Raw genomic sequence first — 13,585 nt, 5'->3', positions numbered from 1 at the left:
GGTTCTTCACAGGTTTTGAGTACCGACATAATTTGTATCACTAAATCAGAAGACAATAAATAAGGCGTAATATGCAAAAGAAGTCGCTGGGGAGGAGGTGCTACAAAGCCACCTACGCCTGTTACAATGCGGCCATTAGTAAGTTTATGCTCATTTACTTTTTGTCTTCTTATGAATCCTTACCTTTCCTCAGTACGTTCTCTCTCTTTAAGGCCATTTCATATCTGCGGTGAATCAAATCAAGATATGGGAAGAACAGAATTAACAGAACAACATAATTATACGTTTTCTGAAGAGTTAATGTGCTCTCTCTCTCTTTCTCTCTCTCTCACTATATAAATGCATCTCAGGGAAAGAGAAAACGTACATAAATGAATATATAACCTATGGGGAAGCATCAGCAAGAGGACTCTGAAAAGAAAAAGTACATAAAAAGGGAGGCGATAAAGACGTAAGGAAATTCAATTTCCCAACCAGGGCAACTGATCAATGGAATGCACTACCGAATGAAATAGTGTGTGCAAAAACTATTCATAAATTTAAGGATATATACGATAAAAATTGTTTAATAAGAGGGACAGTACGATCAGCTTGACTCGTTCCTGTAAAGATACAATTAAGTATGAACAATTAGGTAAGAACACACATTACTTCCACGAATCTGGGAACGTCAACGTCATCTGTGTGTGTGTGTGTGTGTGTGTGTGTACTGTCTCCTGACGGTTTAATTCCCCTTAGAAGAGACATTTGAACTGCAGGAGTTAGATAATAAGGCTTTAATTAACCCCTACACTTCCACGAATCTCTCCTAAGCTCAATAACATCGCCTAGTAGCTGCCCGAATAAACTCTAAAAACACGTCATGCGGGGAATGAGGAAATCGTACTACTTGAGTTGGCACAGGAGGCTTCGTAACATTTCTTTTGCGTTTTTTCCTCCCAGGTACACATTGATATGAATTTATGTTATTTTCATCGCTTTATTATCGAGATAGATTGCATCAGTACCATAAAAGAGGAAATGGAGGTGCGATGTACAGATTAATTCAATTAGGAAATGATGTTACGAAATCTCCAAAACCGCTGTTAATTGTTGTCGTGTCATGCCCACTTGCCTATAATATGGAGGGGTTTTCTCATGAATAGCGCCACGTACTGTAGCTTTTGTGCTCGCCGCCAGGGCCCCGGGGGCGGGGCGCGCTGATGTAGTGGCAGCCATGTTTATGCAACCTCATCTGACGCCAGAGCCTTTTGAAATCAGCGTTGAATCCGGAAAATATAGTGCCATGGTCCACTGAGCAGCTTACAGAAGCAACAGCGAAACAGAGACAGCACGCTAAGTACAGTGTACGTTCTAGTTGCATTACCATGGTGGAGGTGACGAGTGCGGTGGTTCAATATGGCGGTCAAAGTCACGTGCTCGCTGCAGAGGAGCCCCTCCTTAATATAGATCTCAGTAGCCACGCTCCTCCCACCTCAAGTGAGTAATCGCAAACCAATAATACAACGGCATGGTATTGGATCGTATTATATTTACTATTGGACAATGAAAATTATATCATTATCCAACACTATCATATTACAATATCCTCCTGGGGGTGTCGGTGGTGTAAGGGGGAGTAGACTCCCCTCACAAACGAAAAGTTTCTGGTTCGATTTCCTGAACAATCATAAGACCTGATGCTGGTGAGGGACGTCTTCACTCACATTCACGTGTGTGTGTTTGTGTGTGTATGTCCTCTCTTCTCTCCCACATCCACACGCGCTTTCCTTACCGCTCCCTCATCAGTGCTCTCTATTCCATCGTTTCATCATCCTGTCCTCTGAACTTAAATTCTATAGGTAGGCCCCTGTCTTCTGTGATTTATTCCAATCCCTGAACTCGTATAAAAATCACTGCATATGTAAGATACTTAGGTATCCTGCAGAAACTGATTAAACACTTCAAAATACAGTAAGAGTAATAGAAACAGTAAGAGTAATAGAAACAGTAAGAGTAACAGCAAGAGTAACAGTAGCAGTAACAGTAGCCTAACAGATAATGTAATGAAAGCATTATTTATAGTCACCAGGTGTAGTAGCAGGGGTGATAGCCAGATCAGATGGACACAGGTTGCTACACTTTTCTCAGTGGATAAATAACTAGTTAGGGAAAAAAGAAAAATAGAAATTCACAGTAAAATAAGCTACAACTACTAAAACAGGTGAATATCCGTAAAAAAAACTGTTTGCTAAACGGAAATAAACGTCTGTAAATCTTGCAACAAAATTGCTTATACTGCAGCTGGTAATGGGTGGGGCTGAATTGTCCCATAGGCTAGGCGGATATTTTTAGTGATCACGAGTTATCTCCTCTTCAGGCCAAGCTACTCCAAACAACGACTTTCCTGACAGTAGAGACAGCTGCGGAGATGGCACACTGATAAGAGGACGCAGGTACCACTTTCAACGTGATTGTGTCTGCGGAAATCTTAAGAAAAAAGGCATGAGGTGAATTCATGGAGGTAACATTAATTGCATAGGTCGATACAAGCGCTGCTTTGAAAAGAATGAAAGTAAGAATAAAAAAACAATATATGTCAAACTAAAAATATATTCACTAAAAACTCTTGTTTGAGCTGGACTTGAACCTTTGTCCTATATTCTGCACCCTGCTCCCCTCCTCCCTCCCGGACATGCACAAAGGCATGCTTCTTCTCTGCCCCTTCCCTCTCTTTCCCTCCCTCCCGCGTCCCTTCCTCCCATCCTTCAACTGCCTTGGGACAGGCACTGTTGCCATCCCACTGTTGTCATCACACGCATCACCCACCATCTCGCGCATGGCCAACTCTACCAACCAATACGAGTAATTATGTGCCAGTTTACCTACTGTAGGTGCCTTCCCACTTCTCCCTCCTTGTCTCTCAGTCTTTTATCTAAGCTCACGCTGTCAGATCTTTGCCTGCAATGCACGGTGTACCATGTAACAGTAAGAACATTAACTGCTACAATTCTGAGTCATTTTCAGGATGTGACGCTCTCCCTAATTTGTCACCTGCCTCAGCTGCACCTCTGATCCGCCGGCCAAAACAGCTCTTCCCGTCCCCTACCTAGAGTTGAATAAAACGAACAAACTGAGGTAATAAAACTTTAGAGTGTAATAGGTCTACTCTTCACGGCGTTCACAATTCAATATACTTTCCACAGCCCTTGTCTATCCACCCTGTCATATGCTTTCTCCAAATCCATGAAGGCAGCATTCAACTTGTTTCCCTTCTTTAGTAACTTTTCCATCAAAGACGTAAGGAAGAATATCTGATCTACACAACCTCTTCCCTTCCTAAAACCTCTCTGTTCTTCTCCAACCAATTCCTCTGTTCTTTCCCTAACTCTGTCAATAAGTATCCTACCATATTTCCTATTACACTAAGAAGACAAATGCCCCTATGATTACCACACACTTCTTTTTCCCCCTTTCCTTTGTAAAGGGGAATGAATAATTATACCTGACTTCCAATCCTCTGGGGCTCTACCTTCCTCCCAGGCTAATCTGCATATCTTCCATATCCATTCTACTACTATCTCCTCCCCATGCTTAGAGCATTTCACACACGCCATCGATTCCTAGGACTTTCCCTATTTCGACTTTTTTCATTGCTTCCACTGCTTCCATCCTACTGATCTCTTCCTCCCTTCTCACCTCCCTCCTTCTCCCAGCCATACCCCAGCCACTTATACTCGCGTTACTTTCATTCTCTATTTTTAACAGTTCATTAATGTGTTCTCTCCATCTGCTTACTTTTCCTCCCTTCTCCACCAGCAATCTACCAATTTTATCTTTCACTCTCCTACTAATTTCTTTATCGCCCTAACTCTACATCTTTCCAAAACATTATCTTACATTCCCTCCACTTTACACTCAAATTCCTTCCAAATTCCTCATCCACTCTCTACTTACCCTTTCTTACTAATCTCTTTCATTTCTCCCTTCCTCTCTACATGTAGCTATCTTCCTTCTCTCAACTTCATGCCTCTGCTTCCCATCCATTCACTATATGCTTTCTTCTGCGCCACAGCTTGTCTCACCTCTTCATTCCACCATGTTGTTCCTTGCACCCCCTTTCGTCTTCTCTTCACCCCACTCACCACCTCACATGCTACACAAATTTCTTCTGTGAATATCTTGCACACAACTTCCACCTTCCCCATCTGCTCCAAATCATAAGTAGCCAATCTCTCCTCCACTTCTCTCTTATATTCTGCATTTTTTCCATCCTCTTGCGACCTTTCTACCCTTCTTGTAAGGACTACTTCCTCATGTCCTTCTCTCCTTCTATTCCTCCATTGCACTTGAACCTTGACTTTCACCATCACTAAGTGATGGTCAGAAAGTCTACTTCTCCAACCCCCTTATGCTCTTGCATCCATCACGTACCTCTCATTTTGTCATCCACACACACATAATCATTGTCCTCCGTTCATTCAGTTCACCGCCCACCCTTCTTAACACTCGCCACGAATACCTGTGGATCATTTTGTGTCTAAAGGCTATCACCATCCTCCTTGCCGCACAAATATCAACTAGAGCACTGCCATTCTCATCCACTTCTGCAGACACCCCCCACTCTCCAACTACTCCATTCACCTTCACATTCCCTACTTTTCCATTCATATTTCCAATCAAGAGCATTCTCTCATTCCTTTCAAACTTTTCCAAGCAAGATTCCACATTTGCCCAGGACTCTTCTTTCACTCTGCTTGCAGGATCTTGCTTTGCCATATACACACACAATCACTCACGTTTGTGATCCTACTTTCAATATTACCCACAGAATCCATGAACAAACTGATCCATACTCTCTTAAATTCTCCTTCCATCTCCAGCACACAATACATACTCCCTCTTTTGCCCTCTCATTCTCACCTACATCCGGGCATATGCCCCATTCGTACTCCCACCTTCCCGCACTGTTCTATCCATTTAGTCTCAGCTAATCCACGTATGTCCACTTTTGAACCTTCAAGCACCTGGACATTATCTCTCTTTCACCACATTATTCGCAACCCTTAAATTCCATGTTGCAATTCGTTCCATGTCCTTTGTTCGATCCTTGGTCGTCACCTGTTTGTCAGTCCTGATTCGGAGCTTCTTGTCTGAATTTTTAGTTAGTTGTTTTCCGGGGAGGGGCACTAACCTTCCGCCAACCCACTTGTTGACACGTAGGGAACGCATTGGTTGGATACAAGGTTACCATACTGCGCGTTAAATTATTTTCTGGTTTGCAGGAAATCATTTGGCTTGTCACTCAGTGTAGAGCTACCCTGAAATAGAATACCTCTACACTAAGTGAGTGGATGATCGGAGCCCCCACCGACCACATAGGAGCATAATATATATATGAACTAACAGCACTCAAGGATTAAAAATAAAAACAAACAATTCCTCCACACTTACCTAACCAACCACCACCAGGTTCTTTCTTTCCAGGGACTGCCGTGCTGGGAGTGATAGCGCGCTCCTGTGACCTAGCGAGGCTATATGATCCAATACAGGGGAGCGCCATTTCTCCATCTCTCTCTCTCTCTCTCTCTCTCTCTGTCATTACCTTGGCCGCTGCTCGACACTTCACTTACCTCTACACACGTAGCCTGAAGGAGGACTCCACATGTAGACACGTTTAATGAAAATACAATATTATGAACTATCATAATTCAGACATTGACAAAAAGACAACAAAAAATTCATTTCGCTAGTATTCAGAAGTCACTCCCACCGATGTACTAACCTCCACAAACACCTACCTCACCATGCAGCCACCATTTGGCTCTCCTTCATTACCTGACCCACTCAGCACTTCCATTACCCGGGTAGCCTGTGGCGCAGTGGTCAGCGCATTCGGTTCACAGCCGAAAGGACCTGGGTTCGAATCCCGGGCAGGATGAGACGGATGGGCGGTCTCTTAACACCCGATGTCCCTGTTAACCTAGCAGTAATTAGGAACCTGGTGTAAGTGGGCAGTTGTGAAGTTCCTTCCAGGGGGTGGTGGATTGGCCTGTATGTCTGGGTGGCCGCCTCACGGCCAGTCTGTCTTGAGTTAGTTTCCGATCGAGGAGATATGCGTCCGAGAATATTAGCGTTCGTTAGCCTTGCCAGTGTGCATTAGCTTAGCTTAGGGGTAGCTGACAGACCTAACCCCGCCCGGATCAGTGGTCAAAATATCACTTTTGTATATTACCTTACCCATGGTTGGTATTTTCATCAATAGTTTCTCTTGCTGGAGAGGAACAAATAATTTTGTTTAACGAAACACAGTTACACAGCACTGCCACAAGTTAAACGGCCTGAACAGTGTAGGCAGTAGCTAGACCAGTGGAACTGGGAACTGTGCCAGACTAAGCGCACATTTTGAGGTAGCTGACAAAAGCAACACATCGCAAAGTAGTACAGAATTCAGTATAGAGTTATTTCAAATCAGTCTGTACTGTACATAGGGACCTAGCTTCTTTACTCTTCTTTACACCATGGGCAGGGTGAGCGGGCGGTGTGGGTTCGATGGGTTGAGCAGGTGGATGAATGGGTAGGTGGATGAGTGGGTGGGTGGATATGTGAGTCCCCAGATGACAAGGCAGGAAGGGGACTTCAGCTGACAGTAATCACTTAACTTTCACTGCTTCTTGAATTTTAGTACACTATATCGTTTAGAAGACGTTGGATATATACTTGGAAACCAGACTCATAACAGTAGGGCCATTCTCTTGAAATATAAAGCATCAGTATAATAACTTCTCATGGAAAGGGAGGTGAATATATTCACGTAATAATACACTTGATAGTAAGATAAATGAAAGTAACATAACGTGAGGAAAAAAGGAGAGTAAACGAAGCTTCAGATCTACGATCCATCCACATAACAAATCCGTGGTTAATTTAGTCTGGGTAAGGAGTGGGAGTTTGGGGGTGAACGTGTGCGATTAACCTGGCCTCTGGTGGCAGACTATCCTGTCCCTTTTTTAGTGTTCATGACAGTAGTTTCTAGTAATATAAGTGAAATGACAACAGCGGACGACGACACGACACCCCCAGGAGGCGACAACAGAGGGTTAGATGCAGCATACGGGGTGTCCGTACCCTATGGGCACAAGTCCCGGGTAGCCGCGCGCCCCTACTCCCCGGAACCGACCCGACCCGTACACCTCAGCCCGGGGGCACTACTTTCTCGCCAGCCCGCCCTGCGTCACACACACACACACCACAAAGCCAGTCAGGAGACAGGACGTGTGTGCTGGGCAATCCCCAGGTCCTGTTCTCCCCACTTACTATTTTTTAACCAGCCCAGACCCACTGACCGGGCTAATGTATGGCCCGGCCTGCACTATAAGTGCAGGGAATCTTTGAACGAACGAAGCCCTGCGTCAGGAGCATAAGTTGAACCTTATGCTCCTTACAGCCCCACGGTGACTGCCTCAGGCCGCTCCAATTTAGAGATGGCCTCCAGCCGCTCCACATCAGAGACGGGCTCCATCTGCTCCTCACAAGAGACAGCCTCAAGCCGCTCACCTACCGAGACGGCCTCAAGCCACTCACCTACTGAGACGGCCTCAAGCCACTCACCTACTGAGACGGCCTCGAGCCGCTCCACCAGGACTACCCGCAAGGTCGGTAGCGGTCCTGAGGACAAGACACCGGAGACGGCCTCCTGCCGCTCCTGAAGACAAGAGACGGCCTCTAGCCATTCTACGCCTGCACGTCGTCCTCCTGAGTCCACCTGCCATAGTACCAGTCCCTAGCCAGGGAGCCCATCACTGACAGTCTGGTGGCAGGGCCCCGTGCTGTCCCTGGGGTTATTCTCCCTGCAGCAGGCCCCTGAGGAGGACCTGCCCCTGACAGACCCCTCCCCATAACGAAGCAGCAGTCCCCTCCTGACGGCAAAGTACCCCGGAGTGGACCGCAGCCCCAGGGTCTCCGACGGTGCCCCCAGCTCCCCGGGGCGAGACCCACCCCACTCCCAGCTGAGGTGACGTGGATCCTCCACCCAGCGGCTCAGAAGGCGTCTGGAGGAGTTGTTTGGCCCCAACCCCGCCAGCCAGACCTCTGCCCCCAGCCCCCAGTACCCGGGGCCTTTCGTCATGTCCCCGGGGGACGACGTCAACCTACCCGGACTATAAGCCTCAGGTGTGGATCGGTACGAGGACATATAGTGGATTGCCAAAAGTGGAATCATTAAGTGACCGTGATCAGACAGTGATTTAAACTGCAGTGTAATAGAAGTAAGGCTCCCGTACCCGAAGTAGTGATATCATTATTCAGCAACCCCCCCCTTCCCTTGCACCTGTACCAACCTAGACTCTCTCCCCCCCCCCCTCTCGTGTGCTCTCTGCATTAGATCAAGTCAGTGTCCCCCCCCCCTCCAGTGATTGATCATCACAAGGTTGGATATAAGGACTCTCATGTGACCCGGAGCCAGTATTCCTAGAGACTGAGTATAAATAATAACTCCGAGGCACCTAGAATCATACTGTGAACTGTAACACCCTATACTGTGAACTGTACCACCCTGAATTGTGAACTGTGACTGTCACGTATCCTGCGAGATACACTCATATTCAGTAGCCCCAGAATTGATGAATCAGAAATATTGTGAGACATCTTATTGCCCCTGTATACACTTAGTGAATATACGTGTGAGACATCTCATTGCCCTTGTGTACACTTAGTGAATATACGTGTAAGGTGTTGCCTTGAGTTTTTATGCCCTGTTCCTCCTATATTTGTAGTAGTATCGCCCCGGTCTTGAAAAGAACCCAGTACGCCTAAAAACACTTAGCATAACAATAAGAACTTGCAAACGTTCTGTCGAGCGTTGCTTAAAAAAAAAAAAAAAAAGACGAAGGTGGCAACACAGAGACATACCAGACCTTAGAAACGGATAGAGCTTCGCTGCTTCATTTACCGTGAAGCAATATGAGAGACTAACACTGACGTTGTATTACAATATTGAGTGCAAAATATTGTGTTATCTTCCTTGCCTTGCTTAATCTATGATATGGTTATCACTAGAATTCGAGTTCTGAGGTGCAACAAAAATTATATGCTTCGAAGCAGCCACGGCTGGAGTTCATAACCACAGAAACCAAGCACTTTCCCGGTGCAAATATAATAAATAAAACTTATAACTTGTGGGTATCAGTAATGAACTCAAGTGATCAATGCACAAAAACCTAGCAAACCACACCCTCAGATTCACTACATGGCATCAACGAGTCCACCTACGTCTCTCCTCCCCTACCCTCCCTCCACACTCATATCTCCATTCCCCCAATATCCCCCGCCCCTCCATCTCTCCTGTCAGACTCCCCATCCCCAATGTTCCCCTCTCTCCCTCTCCTCTCCAGCACGTCTTCACCAGCATGCCATATGCGTCCACGTATGTAAGTGGGAATTAAACAGTGTAATTTAATTTCCAGATCTATAAAAAGACGACACGATCTGATTATTTACCCTCCGAGTGTGATATTACCTCAAGTTGTGAAAGCAATGTGAATCTCTAAAATAATGGGGTGCTTTCAAAGCTAGTATTCCGCTAGATGGCTCCACTGTTGCAGTAAACACATTCCCCGCACTGTTTAAAAAGCATATTTTTCTTTGTTAAATATCTATACTGTTGTGTGAAAATGTGGATCATGGTAATGTCATATGCCGAAATATAAATAATACAAATAGAACACGTATATATAACGTATCGTGAAGTGTTTATATTTACCATAAAGGGAAATTAAAATATCACTGATGGCATGTGATGGCAACCCGTCCTTCCAGTGACCCTATATTATTTAATTTCTGCTACATTTAGTGCAAATTTGGTTCTTAATACATTGTCTGTTCAGACTGTAAAGTACGCCTAGTGGGTATCTAGACTCATCCAGTTTCTATGTGGGCAGAAATTTAATGTTGAGTAAATACTGGCATTCAACATTTTGCTCGCTTCCTTCACGCATGCGCACCACAAGACAGTCCCGTGTTTAAGTTTTTTCACGAGGGATTTCAAGTTTCCATGAAAAATTTTATTTTGATGGCGTGTAATGTCACGGATTCACTCAGAGTAGAAACGAGCTATATTCATAACATTCGTCATTGGTTCATAAGTGACTATGTACAGGCAGTGTGTTTCACTGAGCGATATCTTTGTGTAATTGTCATTCCCACATCTTGCCTCTCTAGCTGTTAACTAAGCTACGCCCATTTCTCATGTCCCTGTACCCTACGTTGGTTACATTACTGTCGTAAATGGACACACCCACAAACACATATAGTTCAGTAATGTGAGTTTCTGACTGTTGAGCTGAGAGAGAGAGACCTTCCCCTGCAGCTTCCTTGCACCACGAGTGAGTCATATTCATATGTATCATTGTAGCTTTGTGTAAATAAAGTGTTACAGTGAAGTTTTGTCTTTTTCTGTTGAGAACTAGTGGTTATTTTAATTTTTACATTTCATCAAGTGCCTACCAAATAAATACCTTAAGGTCATCTTATCATCAATATCTCACACACATTGCCCCCTCTTGGCAAGTCCCTAAAGGTATGGTCATGTGAGAACTGTCTCCAGCCCACCTGTCCACACACATATGTTTGTAAGATCTTCCACTGATTGAGTCAGTAGCTTGTGCACATACCAGTCCTCTTGACCTGGATGCAATCTCACTGGGGGTAGACATTTAAGAGGATGCAGTAGTATTTACTCGTCATGTGTTCTCACGTTTGCATATATATATATATATATATATATATATATATATATATATATATATAAAATCGTGAATACTGAACTTGACTCCGTGTGAATCTTGTGGATCACTTGGAGGCGATGTCTTGGCTTGTGTACCTTCCACAGTCGCCTGTCCTCGGTGAGACCAGGCAAAGAATGACGCGTAAACGATCTTGGTTTTGGGACGGTTCCTGAGACCGGATGATTTATGATGGTGAATGCCAGTATTTACTCAATATTAAATTTCTGCCCACATAGAGACTGGATGAGTCAAGATACCCACTAGGCGTACTTTACACTGTGAATAAACTATGTATTAAGAATCTAACTTGCACTAAATGTAGCAGAAATTAAATAATATAGGACCACTGAAATGGCGGATTGCCATCACATACCATCAGTGATATTTTAATTTCAGTTTATGATAAATATAAACAATTCACGATACGTTATATATACGTGTTCTATTTGTATTATTTATATTACGGCATATGACATTACCATGATTCACAATTTCACACAACAGTGTAAATATTTAACAAATAAAATTATGCTTTTTATACAGCGCAGGAATGTGTTTACTGCTACAGTGGAGCCATCTGACGGAATACTAGGCTTTTCAGAAGCACCCCATTGGTTATTGTTATGCGGGATGTTTTTAGTTCGACCTCTCGTCCTAAAAACGCCCGCGACTGAGCGGGGTCCTCTTTCCGGACAGGAAATAAAGCACCAACAAAGGAACAGGGCATAAAAACTCGGCAGTACACCGTAACACATCTATTGTACTTATTCAATACACCTTACAATATAGAAACAGAGAGACACTGGCTATGGTAGGAACAGGAAGACAGAGCGGGTTTACTATACACACAGCAATGTCAAGAGCAGAATTCATACATATATTACAAGTTAACAATCACTAGAGTATGGCATCGGTATTATGAATAGTGAATTATTGTCATTTGGTGTTCTAGACAAAATGCCCAGTATATAGTTGAATAACTGGTCTAGTTGGCTTATATTTGCATATATCTGTTCTAGCACGCGGCCCGTCCTCAGGGATTGTCACTTTAACGCGGCGACACTGTTATGCTGTTTTCTGATCTTCTCACCACTGAATTAGTTTCTCTACATTCGATCACTATATATATGTTCTCTGGCCCTGATTCACTGCCTTGAGGTTCGTCACTACAGTGTATCACTTCACATTAATTTCCGCACGGTTTTACTGTCACTGTCTCCGAGGGTTGCACTTATACTTTACGGGCGAGATGCGTTGAGATCGCCACGATTACCCGGTACCTGGGTTAGCAGAGGTGGCGTCCGGGCATGGGAGGGGGTCCTCCAGGGGAGCCCTCCTGCAGGAGACAGGGGATCGCCCGCAGGGTCGTCGTCTCCCGGACTTCCTTCGTCTGGGGAGTGCAAGGAGGCCCTTCACTCTGGGGGCCTCGACCTGGTGAGAGGCCCTCGTGTAAGAGCCTCGTCGGTGGGGTGCAGGGAGGCCCGCCGGTCTGGGGGCCTCGACCTGGTAGGTGGCCCTCAGGGCTGGGGCCAAACAATTCTAGGAGCCGGGCCTACTGCCTCTTGCTCCTGGCGGAGGGCTGTGGGGGAGTGGGGCCCAGACAGCCCTGCTCAGGGGCCTGCTGACCAGCACTGGAGGTCCAGGTGCTGCAGTCGCCTATAGGGCAAGGCGCCGTCAGGAGGGAACTGCGGCACCTCTTCCTTGGGGCGTCCGTCAGGGGCCGGGGTCATCCAGGGGTTGGCTGCAGGGCCGGTACAGGACCGCTCCACCACTCTAGGAACGGCAGCACCTCCGGGGAACCACACCTGGAGGGAGAGAGAGAAGGGCGTCCCACGCAGCCGAGAGGTTGGGTGCCGGCCGTGCAAGGGACCTTTCCCTCCGGGAGAACCCTTGGAGCTGTAGATGAAGGGCATATGATGGCCGTTCCTTCCCCCACACATACGATGGCCGTGTTGGCGGTTCCACAGCTCCTGAGGGTAGCAGCTGAAGGGCTACGATGGCCGCTCCTTTCCCCACACGTACAATGGCCGTGTTGGCGGTGCTGCTCCCGAAGGAGTAAGAGGCAGATGAGGGGCGTACGATGGCCGCTCCCTCCCCGGCACGTACGATGGCCGTGTCCGCGGTTCTGCCTGCTCGACGGGAAGTAACTGAAGGATGTACGATGGCCGCTCCTTCCCCCACACGTACGATGGCCGTGTTGGCGGTGTTACTCCCGTTGGAGGAGGAGGAAGTGGATGAGGGGCGTACGATGGCCGCTCCCTCCCCGACACGTACGATGGCCGTGTTCACGGTTCCACTTCTCCTTCCTTTGCCTGTCGGTGTGCGCTCAATTGCTACTCCACCGAGGCCGTCTCCAGATAGGTCTGTAACCGAAGGGCGTACGATGGCCGCTCCTTCCCCGACACATACGATGGTCGTGTTGGCGGTGTTACAGGGGGAAACAACTGAGGGGCATACGATGGCCGCTCCCTCCCCGGTAAGTATGATGGCCGTATCCGCAGTGTTGCTTGGGACTGTTTCTGGAGCAGTCCCACCCCGAACCTGGTGAAGGCTGCCCCGCTTGCAGGGTCGTTCCTTCTTCCTGCGTGGTCGCCGTTGGGTCGGTTCCGTGGAAGAGGGACTCAAGGTGGGGGCGCCTCGGCGCCCTTTTTGCTTCGATTCAGGCTTACCTCTCCCTGGCCTTCCCTGGTGTCCTCCTGGGGTGGTGTTGGGGCTGCGAGTCGGGAATGGGGTGGGGGGTGGTGGGGTGGTTGGTCCGGCTGCGGCGGAGGTGTGTATTTTAGTTATATTTAGGCCTTGTGTGTTTAAGCGCCACCGCATTT

General features: G+C 46.5%; 1 non-coding gene across 1 annotated transcript; it reads left to right on the top strand.

Moving 5' to 3' along the window:
• Positions 1-5,847: 5,847 nt before the first annotated feature.
• Positions 5,848-5,921, top strand: TRNAV-CAC (transfer RNA valine (anticodon CAC)). The gene has a single exon. It is a non-coding gene; the product is annotated as a tRNA-Val (tRNA).
• Positions 5,922-13,585: the final 7,664 nt, after the last annotated feature.

This window comes from Coenobita brevimanus, chromosome 72, assembly GCF_032717465.1.
Source record: "Coenobita brevimanus isolate Jiangsu-jjx chromosome 72, ASM3271746v2, whole genome shotgun sequence".
NCBI classification, from domain to species: Eukaryota; Metazoa; Arthropoda; class Malacostraca; order Decapoda; family Coenobitidae; genus Coenobita; species Coenobita brevimanus.
The sequence above is the reverse complement of the archived record's forward strand: the minus strand, read 5'-3'. Positions and strand labels throughout refer to the sequence as shown.